Source organism: Oryctolagus cuniculus, chromosome 2, assembly GCF_964237555.1.
Source record: "Oryctolagus cuniculus chromosome 2, mOryCun1.1, whole genome shotgun sequence".
Taxonomy (NCBI): domain Eukaryota; kingdom Metazoa; phylum Chordata; class Mammalia; order Lagomorpha; family Leporidae; genus Oryctolagus; species Oryctolagus cuniculus.
Genome location: NC_091433.1, coordinates 30,105,399 through 30,117,719, shown reverse-complemented (window position 1 = coordinate 30,117,719; position 12,321 = coordinate 30,105,399). Strand labels below are relative to the sequence as shown.

The 12,321-nt window shown below is 37.8% G+C and overlaps 1 pseudogene; it reads left to right on the top strand.

Moving 5' to 3' along the window:
• The first annotated feature begins 10,733 nt into the window (after nt 1–10,733).
• Nucleotides 10,734–12,321, top strand: part of LOC127486561 (COP9 signalosome complex subunit 7a pseudogene) — a 156,381-nt pseudogene continuing 154,793 nt past the window's right edge.

Below are 12,321 nucleotides of genomic sequence, written 5' to 3'. Positions count from 1 at the left end.
ATGAAAATATTAATACAGCCAAATCAGTATGATTAAGGGAGAAATGGACAAGGAGTCCGAGCATATATTAGTTAGGATAGTCTCAATTACTGTAAAAAATAGACTCTCCATAATGGTTCAAACAAAATAAATTTATATCTCACACATGTATAAAGTTGGTGAATATTTCTTTCCCATTAGATGATCTAAGAAACTTGCCCTATTTCTGTATTTATTTATGGCTTCCAACTAGCAAAAGGGGAAAGAAAGCCTAGAAAATGAAGATCATTTTTTAAGAATCATAGTGAGTTTTTTGTGAAGCATCATGTCTATTCATATGCTATTGGGGTGAACTAATTATATAATCATAACTCCTTCAAATACCTAGCTATATACCTGATTTTCATATGCATACTTATTAATAGAGAAGGGCAGAAAAATATTTGGTGGAATTCCAGTTGCCTCTGCCCCCCTAATTATAATGATAGGTATGGAAGCCATCTAGGTATTGACGGAAGTGGGAATACAAAGGGAAATTGAAGTGAGACAGGCACATTCCTTATCTCTTGCTATGTGATGCTGCCTGCCACCTTGGGACTCTGGCAGCAAGAATACCTTTAACAGATGTGGTCTCTAGAACGTTGACCTCCAGAACTGTGAGCCAAATAAAATTTTTTTCTATAAAGTACTTACCTCAGGTATTTCATTATGGTAACTATACTAGTCAGCTTTTTGTACTAGGAGAAATACAAATGAGGTACTTAGGAAAGGAAAATATTTGTTTCAGCTCACAATTTTGGAGGTTCACAGTTCAAGATTGAGTAGCTCCACTAGTTGGGCTTCTGATGAGGGTGATGGGTGTCAAAATGCTTCCACAGCAGCTAGGAAGCAGTGAGAGAAGTGAGGCCAAAGTGCATCTACATAACTGACTCATTTTCAGGAACTATCTTCAAGGTCACACTACAAGGGACCTAAGGACCTTCGATTTGACAAACCTCCTCCACCCTCTTAACACCATTAAATTTGGACTTTGGTGTTTAACCATTTGGATGAACTGAGGAACTGAGTCTTGTTTAAACCCTAAAAGCAAAACAAAACAAAACAAAACAGACTAACACACAGACATAGGAGGGAAGTCAGATGAGCACACTAACAAAAGAAACTAAGGCAACAGGAGAGCCAAAAATTTCACTGACACTCTTTCAGTCATAGAAGGAGCAGTAAATGAGGCAGTTTTGATGTTGCAGCTTCTTAACATCCAGCTACTTAGCAGCAGAGCAATGTCAATTCTTATAAGAGTTTGAGAAATTATTTCTGTTTTTACTCATATTTATATGTATTCACACCCTATAATTTTGCCAGATATGAAATAACCAAAGACCTTAGTGACCAATCATTTGAATGCACATCTGAGTGAAATGAAAAAGAAATCAGAATAAAAATATTACCTTAGAATATTTCTGCATACATTATAGGAATAAATGGTTTCAGGCTAATTTGTATAATTTATTGGTGCAATACAATGTAATTTGTTAGGCTGAAAGTTAGTGTTTTTTTTTTTCCCTATCACATACCTATAAATGACAAAGTAATCATTTAGATAATATGTTTGTTAATATAGCGAACCTTGTTTCATTTTTGTCAAAATATTGAGAATGGTATCTCATTTTCTTTTAAAACTAATGAAAATATTTCTTGGCTATCATCCAAGCAAAATTTGATTTCTCAGATAGCATTTTAAATGATAATCAGAGACAAAGCCAGCCCTGGCCAGGAAGGGCTATACTTTAGAACTAACATTTATGCTACACTTTTCATTTGAAAAGCCATTTATGGACATAAATTAATCTTTACAACACTGTTGAGAAGTAGTTAATGACAGGAAAGATGATCATTATTCCCATATTACAGATGAGTAAAGCTACACTGCTAGTTTAGTGACCAAATTAAAGTTATTACTCTTGTGGCAAATCATTCATGATGATCCCCATCTGATATTTCATGCTTCAAGTTTTTTTTAATGCATAATCACCTCTTGGACGAATAATGGTATTGCTCCCAGGTCTTTAAGAGAAAAAATACTGAAGTAATAAGACACGGCAAATGTAGTTTGGTCAGCACACAGTGGAATATAAGTATCCTCTACTGCACACACAGTGAGAAAGAAAATGTATATATCACTGACATATTTCATCATTTCCCATACAGACATCATTTTCAATTAAGTAGAGAGCTCTCTGTCAACAACCTTGACACATTCACCAAGGGAATGTCACAACTTCCCCAAAGATCAATATTCAAGTTGTGATGGACTGACAACTTCACAGATAAATGAGTGTCCCTTGATTTTTACCTATTTTTGTTGCAGAACAGAGAAAAGTGCTTGAAGCAGGAACAAACAAACTTAATTAAGCTTAAGGGATATGGTTGACTAATGTAAATCCAGAGCAAACAAAGTCATGGAGTATTAAAGAACAGCTTAATGAAATTCTGATCAGCAAGAAAAAAAATGAAGAGCTGCTTCAAGTTATCCAATAAAGTTGGTTCTTGGTGATTTTGGAAGGAAAAGTCTCACTTATAAGCAGTTAATTTTGAAAAGTAATTTCCTGGACTCTTTATACTGATGCATATCTTGATAATTTCTATAGTTTCCAATATATTTGACAAATTACTGCTAGTTTTCTCTTTCTCTTTTGGTCTATAAAGTGATTCATATCAGGCTCTAGAAAGGGCCAACAAAACCATGTTGAAACTTTAGTGCAAAAGCATGAAAACTAGTATTATCGAAAAACACAAGCTGCCCAACCTCAGAAGTTTCAACAGATATCTTTCACACAGTTCTTCGTTTGAGGAGAAGTTATTGAAGGTATCTTTTTGGATAGAATTGGGCTCGTATAACTGTTCTTTCTGATCCGCTCTTTTAATTTCTGACTTTTCCTTTTAGAATTCAGTCTTCTCGGGGATGTCATATTAGCCACTACTTTGGGTTAAGGCATTTGTGAACTAAATTAAATGGGAAAGGTTAAGACATTCATGAACTAATTTAAATTACCAATGATAGCATTTATTTACAATTTTTTACCAGTTGACACAAGAGTCAGCTGGGGAAGCCCTGCTGAACAGGGAGTGTGGCAAGGGAATCTACCTGGGAGAAAGAAATAGGGAAGTGATAATGACACATAAAAGTCAGAAGATGCCAGACTTTTCCTTTTCAGAGATGTGGCTTCTCGAATTTTAGATTACAGAACTCTATGGGCAAAAGAGAGAGAGGGAGAGAGAGGGGGAGAGAGGGAGAGAGAGAGAGAGAAACATAGACATAGACATCAATTTCCACAATTGAATATATACCTATGCATGAGAAAAACTATAAACAATAAAACAGCATTTGGGGCCCCTGCTGCAGGTAAAGCCATCCCCTGCAGTGCCGACATCCCATATAAATGCTGGTTTGAGTCCCAGCTGCTCCACTTTCGATCCAGCTCTCTGCTATGCCCTGGGAAAGCAGTTGAAGATGGCTCAAGTCCTTGGGCCCCTGCACCTGTGTGGGAGACCCAGAAGATGACTCTGGTTCCTGGCTTCAGATCAGTGCAGCTCTGGCCATTGCAGCCAATTAGGAGTGAACCAGTGGATGGAAGACCTCTCTCTCTCTCTGTGCCTCTCCTTCTGTCTCTGTGTAACTCCAACTTTCAAATAAATAAATCTTAAAAAAAAAAGCATTCACATTCAACTGTAAATATATACTTCTTCCTCATTTAGAAGACTATACTTTTTAGAAAGAAACTATAGAGTAGACATGACTTTTAAAATTGATGCATAAACTAGAAAAAGTTGGAAATCTTGAAGAAAATCCAGATGTCCAGCAATTTCAGTTCTTCTAACAACATTCCAAGTCAAAAATTAGGAAGAAAGAAAGAAAAAAAAAAAAGAAAACCATGAGTTATCTAAACAATGTTAATTAGATTCAGGCCTAATGGTATACAGTTGTCTACAAAAAAACTTTTTTTCCACATTCAGATAAAGTTCTTTGAAGTTTGGTTAAGATTTTTCCAATCTCATGCCAATTATAGAAAATCATAACGGAAAGGCATAACAGAGATTCTGATTTTAAAGATACTTTAATAATGACTCAATGTTACCAGTAAAAGTTTAAACACCATTCCTTGTATTTTTATTTTACTGCTACCTTTTATTTCTTCAGTGATCTAATAAGTGCTGTGTGCATATAATATTCTAAGCACAGAGCTGGGCACTGAGGTACATATTCTGTTATATAAGAACAGGAGAGGTAGTTAAGTAAGTTATATTATGTAGGAAGATTTTGATAACAACAGTTCAGAAAAAAATCTTTCTGGTATTTTGCATTCTATTCACTATTACAAGCTTTGCATTCTTAGACAACTTACTCAACATTAGTGATGCTTAGCATTTTCCTTCCACAAAATTAGAAAATCAGAGGAAAATCTTGATAATCTGGTCAACACCTGCTGTACAGGTTAGCTTCACTCAATAATACTCAATAATAAAGCAATTCATTTCAGCCACTGTGAAAATGCTTCTCTTTAAACTCACTTTACCCCCAAAGGATCTGGATGCCTAAATTTTATGATCTTTATTAGTGCTCAGATTATTTCTGTGTTTGTTCCTTTTTGTAAGGTGTTTCAAGGCACTCTGAAGATCGAGAGTTCAAGAAGAATTTATGTTTCTGGGTATTTGGAGGACTGAATGATCTAATTTATTCTCTATCAAATAAAGAATTCACCCTGTAGTTTCTCAAATTCTCAACGTCCTATTATGTTTAGAAAGAATTTATACATTTATATTTTTCTGCTTTCATGCAAATGTTAGCTGTTTATCTGAGTTCTGGCTTTTTTGTTTTACTTAGGAAAGAAAACAAATACATCAACTTCCACCATAAAAATATTGATTTGGATTCTTTATGATACATACTGTTGCTTCTAGAATCATTACATTCACCCACTAATTCCCAGAAGCACAATTTCCTACCTTTTTAGAAACATAGCAAACCATCCACAATGTCACCCAGGGCTGTGATTGTAATTATGGGTAAAAAATTCATGGCTTCAAACCAGTTAGATGTATTTGAAGATAAACACAAACATAAATGTGGCACAGTATTAGCGCAATGCTGTCTCCTGAGTGCCGCCAAACATCTGTGTTGGAAAGAAAGAAGCCAACTCACAACCAGGCCCTGGTCTCTCTATCTCTGCACGTGTGTTCTGAGATGACACACCAGGGTCTATGCAAACAAATAATGAGAGAACATTGTGATCAGCACAACTCATTACCCGAATCTCATGTGGATTCTTGTTGGCAGTTTTGTTGTCATCTTGTGTTTTACTAGCTTTGTGGTTCTCAACAGAAAACAAACTCAAATCAAAGTTAAAAGTAATAATATTATTTCATTTATAGTATTTGAGTGGAACTTCTTGGACAGTTTGTGGTTGCTATTATCTGAAACAATGAAAGATATGAGTCTCATTTATCACTTAGTGTTGCATAGCAGAGTGGTTTCAAATATCTTCACCCACATACAATATTTCATATACAATAAATTTGCATATACAAAGCCCTGCACTTTGGTATTCCAAACATATGTGATGACTGTGATGGGGAGAATCACTAAGCCTCACTCCTGGGACTGGAGTGAATCAGTTTGAACAGAATACCCTTCACTGCAAGAATAAGGATTCCTTGACATTTATTATGCCATGAATTCTGTGCTAAGTACTGGGATATAATAAGGAGTAAAAAATGAACTGGATTCTTTGTGGTATAGCTGAGGATCCTGTGAGAAAGAGAACTTTACTCATATCACCAAAAGCTACAACTTTGAGTATTAAAAATGAGAGATAAGTGGCCAGGAGGAGAGAAGAGCAGACTTTGCAGAGGACTCAGGTCCTGTGATAAGGAGATTAGAGGACAGCATGACTGCAGGGGAGAGACTGAAGCAGGAACCTAGCTCAACATGAGGTTGGGGAAATAGGAATGAAACTATGTATGATAATTTGATGTAGGAAGTACAAATCAGAACTGATTGGAAAGAGTTAAGTGTGCACTAAGGAATTTAATTTTACCCACAGAGATCTGCCCTGTCCTCAACTGTCATTAATTAATCTCTATATGTTTAGATTTTTCTGAGTGATAAGAATGTCTTTGTTATTTATAGAGGATCCCAACATACCATATTTGATGGTTTATGCTAATAATGCACCCTATGCTGATATCAAGGCCATTAGCTCAATAGTATGGGCCATCACTCAATCAACCATGCCTACGTGATGGTTTCCAAGGAAAGCTCAGGTGAGCTTCTTGGGTGGTCTATACTCCATTTTTATCATCACATACATAGCAATATCAATAAGGCATGCATTGTGAGGAGACACTGGGACTACCCTGTGAATTTCATCTTTTGGCTTATTTTCTGTATTATTTTCCTATAACAAATGCACCTATGAGAAGAATACGTTTCTGTGAGTTCTGTGGGCCTTTCTAACAAATTATTCAACTTGAAGGTGGCTTTGGGAAAACCAAAATTTTAATGAGTCAACTCAGCTGGTCATTTTGGACATTTCTATGAAGGTATTTTGTTGATGAGTTTTTTAGTGAAGTAGATTAACCTTCATAATTGGTCAAGTTTCTTTCCATCAGTTGAATGGCTTAATAGAACAAAGACCAAACACTCGAGTACGAGCAAATTTTGATGGAAGACTGCCTTTGGATTTGAAAGACAGGTCTTTCCTGGGCCTTCAGTATGTTGCCCTACTCTGTAGATTTTGTACTTATGTGGAGCCTCCACAATTGTATGAGCTAATCCCTGAAAGTCTCTCTCCCTCTCTGCCTGTGTATGTATGCGTGTGTGTGTGTGTGTGTGTGTGTGTGTGTGTACACATCTTGTCGGTTCTGTTTCTCTGGAAAAAACACTAATACATTCACTGAACTTAGAGTTGGTATAGAGGAGAGGATGCTCTTGTGTGGACTTTCCGCTCTAACTTTGTAGTTGGTCTCTAACTTCTTGCTGTAGAGATGAGAAGGTCATGTTAGACTTTACAAGCTAGAGAACTGCGCCCTTAACTTTGCAATTTGGCTCACTAATTTAAAGTAATTTCTATAGTCTTGGAGAAGATTGAATTTTAAAATAAATTAATAGAAACAGACAGAATTGAGAGAAATTTGTTATATAAAATCATTCTGAGTCAGTGAAGGAGATGAAGCAGGGCATGATGTAACATTGACCAAGCCAGGAAGTATATGAATTTATACTTAGGATCATCAGGAGAGTACACAAGTTTCAAAGAATAAAATTAATGTGAATAACTGCTATATAAAGTTTATTGTCATTGGACAATTCTTTAACAAGAATTGATGGAAGAAAAAATATACTCAAGATTGAAACCTTGCTGAACCCTCCATTGTTTTGTCCTTTCCACCTTCCTTGGCAACATAGAGGTTGAGCTCCCTTCAGCTGAATCAGAATGAACAAGTAGTCATGATAAGGGTCTTCATACTTTTAGGCAATTTTGAAAGATGCTGGTTAGAGGAAAACTAGCAAACACAAGCAATGGGTCTATGGCATTTGTAAGATGTTTGAAAGAATAAATGCTGATACCTTCATTATCCTGAGGGAACCAAAAGCAGAGATGCTTAAAGAAGAAAGATTGCAGAAACCGTGGAAAAGGACAGAGGTGAAGAATTGGAGGTCCATATGAAACAAGTGCCTTCTCTCCAATTGTAGTTAGCCACTTTCCTGGAGGATGCTTGGTGAATCAGGAACACATGTCCTGATTCTTCCTCTTCACCAGCCTGTGTGCTGTTCACTATGACTCCCAGGCCCTCTGTTTGGTAAGTGTAGCATTCATCTGTATTTTTGAGTAAAGATCTAATGTCTCCTTGAGATACTCATAGAATTTTCTGGTTACATTTGGATAAGACAACAACTGGGAGGAGCGAAGAACTTATCCTCTTCCTTGGGCACTGAAAAGCTTTGGAAGCACTGTTTTATAGAATTTCCTGTCAAAGAGCATCGTCATTTGTGGAACGTTCTAGTTAGAAAAATAGTTTGGCAAATTAGTCAAATTCTGCTCTCTCCATTAATTCGGAGTGTTTGGTGACACATCTTGTGGGTTAGTAAAAAGAGTAGAGCTAATATATTTTTTTTAGAAACTTTGCCATCTATATGTACTCCAAAAACCATATTTAAGTGGTGAATATATTCAATTTTGTTAAATTGAGATATAAAATTATTTCAAAATATGAACAAAAAGAAATCAGATAGATTAAATATAAAGTTATACAGAAGACCATTATAACACCAAAGAAACACAGATTAAGTACATTTCCTTCATACTAAGCGGGCCTTAGATCAGATAAAATTAAATCTTACTGAGATTATGTAATGATAAGGCAGGTATTTCTCTAAAAAGATATGACAATCTTTGATATGTGAGCTCCTAAACAGAGCATCAAATACATGAGGTAAAAACTTACAGAACTGCATGGGAAAATGTGGATTCATTAGTGGTAACCAGCATGAATAAATAGCGGATACAAATTCAGGACTAGTGGTAATCAGTATTTAGCAATATAGAATCATACAGAAGATGCTACTTAACATTAGACGAGAAAGATAATTAGATCATCCCGCTGTTGGCAAATCACAAGATCAAGCAAATACACATATATAAAAGGTCAGATGGTTAATTCATATACTCTGTGAGCGCTTCTTAGTAAATTTAAATTTATCAACAACCTATAACCCAACAATTTTTCCCATGATATAAAAAAGTTATCATGACTTGCCATTAACAAATGATACTCACAACATCTACAAAAAATAAACTTGAAAGATGCCAAGTCTCCCAATCAGTGGAATGAGTGAGTGAACTATTTGAACCACATCTCAGATAGCAGCATATGTGCAAAAAAGGAGAAAAAAAATTCAAGCACAGTATCAATAGTTCATACTAACTTATCTAAAAGTTAAAGGAGGCAAAACCAAGCAAAAGTTCCTTTGGTATAAACAGAAAAGTATAAAGCACCTCCAAAGAAAAATCTCCCGTGCCTCCAAAAAAAAAAAAAATGCTCTGTCACCTTTGGGTTCAGAAGTGAATGAGGGCCGCCGGTGCTGCGGCTCACTAGCCTAATCCTCTGCCTTGCGGTGCCAGCACAGCGGGTTCTAGTCCCAGTTGGGGCGCCGGATTCTGTCCCGGTTGCCCCTCTTCCAGGCCAGCTCTCTGCTGTGGCCCAGGAAGGCAGTGGAGGATGGCCCAAGTCCTTGGGCCCTGCACCCCATGGGAGACCAGGAGAAGCACCTGGCTCCTGCCATCGGATCAGTGCGGTGTGCTGGCTGCATTGCGCCGGCCGCAGGCGGCCACTGGAGGGTGAACCAATGGCAAAGGAAGACCTTTCTCTCTGTCTCTCCCTCTCACTGTCCACTCTGCCTGTCAAAAGAAAAAAAGAGTGAATGAGATCAGGAAGACACTTGAACTGACCAGGGCCTGTCTATTCACTTGGGAGGTGAGTCCATGGGTGCTTCTATTCCTACTTCAACTTAGCAGAAAACAAAGATTTCAAGATTTCAATTCTCTTTGTTTTTCTAGACATTCTCATTCAAGCAACTCAGGTTTCATCCAAGAAAATAAAATAGTTATCCTGGAACTAATCTTAATTTGGTGGGCTAAAAGTAACCAAATGGCAGCAAGATTCTACAAAGGACATGAAAAGGGACCAGCTCAGAGAAGATATTTTATGTCTTTAGCCAACAGAATCCCTTGGGGACCCCCCCCCCCCCCGCCATTATTAGCTATTGAAAGTAGGATCAGGTGGGACGTTTTAAAGAGCAATTAGGTCTCTGCTCTCAAGAATGGATGAGAACATTCACTAAGGAATTCTCTCCTGAGCACCTGCTGTCAAAGTAGCTTGGGATGTTCGTCCTCCACTGTCTTTTTCTTGTTTTCCTCCACTGTCTTTCTAAGGCCATGTATGCCCTGCACAGCTTCAGGTCTCTGCCAAGAACCGTCTTGCAGCTTTGGACTGCAACTTAGAATCAAAACAAATCTGTTTTCTTTCCAAAATACTCAATCTGCGGCATTGTAGCAGGCAGATAAAATTGACTCAGTCCCCTAGGAAGAACTATGTTGAAAGGACCTGAGGGAGAGAATTCAGGGGATTTAGGAAACAACATTATGGAGGAAAGAGCAATCAAGGACCCCAAAGACCATGGCTTCACCCTGCAGTCTCAGTTCTCCTGAATTATTCCTCCGTCCTCCCAGCGCAACCGGGAGATGAGAGCTCCAGGCACGGAGCTTCCCAGCGAGGGCTGTGTCACTGAGCTGGAGTCACTGCTTGCAGTGACGGGCTGGGATGACTGGGGTCCTGGGTGCTGGCCCAGTCCACACTCCACAGGCCAGAAGGATTTAAAGGAAGAGCTTCCCCAGCAAGGAACTCAGGTCCTTAGATTCCAAAGCTGACCACGGGGAATCCTTGGCCTCACGAAAGTCATTTCCAGACAACGCCAGCAATTTATACACCCCACCCAACTTGGCTCCTGTGGTGACAAAGGTCACACGAAGCAGAATCTGAGCCGCTTATTCACATCTAACCCATCTGCTGCTATGGCAGCGCCCACAATGATAATCTCACGAGATTACAGAGTGCGTCAACAAGGGCGCCCATTGATTAGGCGGTTCGCCCCGCTACTGAGCACGCGCAACGTCCCTACAGATGCAGCCAATCAGAATCCGCCCTGTACTAGGCCAGCAGCTTGCGTGCGGTTGTGCCGTGTGAAGCCCGAGTGAGTGACAGGGTTTGAGTTCAGAGCCTCCGCCTCCTTGGTCCAGAACCTCCCTACAGCTGGGGTGCCTCAGCTTCCTGGTGGTCTCGCCTGCTGGGATCCAGTCCTACCTGCTGTGCCCATGCACTGCTGGGAAATCGGGATCTGGAGCTTGGAGTTACCTGCTGTGGGTGAGGCACAAAGCCCTGACTGTTCATTGGTTTCTGGACTTTTTTTTTTTCCTTCATTTTCTACACTAATTTTTCTGTTAGGTTTTTTTGTTTATATTGTTTTGAAGAATGTTTAAAGATATTACATAGATCAATCCCCTTTTGGTTCACTTTTCTTTTAGATACATGTTTCCTAGCCTGTGTTTTATTGTTTAGTATGATTTTCTATTTTTTTTTTTTGGTGGTACATAGTAATACTGTTAGTTTTATTTCTTGATCTTGGATCCAGTAGTTTGGTTTAATTGTTGTACTTGGTTGGATTATGTTAGTTTTTTTTTCTGGCTCTAATAATATGATCCACATGTATTGTTGCACAAAGGTAGATCCTTGTACTTTGTATTTCCCGTGTGTTTGTTTCAATGACTACACCTCCAGTGCAATAGTGAAGAGAGGTAGTGAGTACAGGGAACCTTGTCTGAGTTCACTCCCAGGGAAAACACATTCAATGATTCTGTATTAATTGTTGCATGTTCATTTTAGACATTTAAAAAAATTAGAAGAGTTTATTAGCTGTTGTTTAGTTTTTTAAATATGTTTTTAAATTATATAAGGCAAACAAATTTCATGTATTTCATATATAGATAGTTAGATTTAGGAACACAGTGATACTTGCTACCCTACCCTCCCTCCTGCCCATGCTACCATCCGCCTTCCTTTCTTATTCTTTCTTTTAATTTTCACAATGACATAATATCAGTTTCTTTTATAATCTTAAAATAAAGCTTCTACTAAGTATTCAACAAATAGTAAGAAGAAAAAAAAAAGCACTGTTTCTCCACAGTAGATACAAGGCCTGTAAACAATAATCAATTCTCACAATGTCAATTTTGCTCATATACATTATATTTTTTGTACTCCATATTAATTGCTTTTCCATGTTTCAGTTTAGACTTACTTTTAGCATAGCAGGTCCTTTGATGATCACACACAGAAAGGGGATTCTGAATCTACTTTATCAGATGAGAAACTATTTTCTTTCCTTCCTGAAATGACATATTCACTCATTTTCCAGATAAAAGAGAGAAGAGCAATGTTAAGACATGCAATTTTAGTTAGGCATAACTATTAGTAATAATGTGAAAAATATACTGAAGTGAAAGTCAGGAGACTGAGTTTTAATCTTATTTATTCACATCCTGCAACCACAGCACTAGAGAGCTAACCCAACTACACATATATTCCATATCTAAACCAGATATTCCATATCTTGACTTCCAGCCTTAGTCCATGATGCATGATCAGAGATGTGTGACCCTTTCTACAAAAGATTCAGAACATACCTGTCATAATAGGCTCCTGTCTATTTCATAACAGAAAATGTAG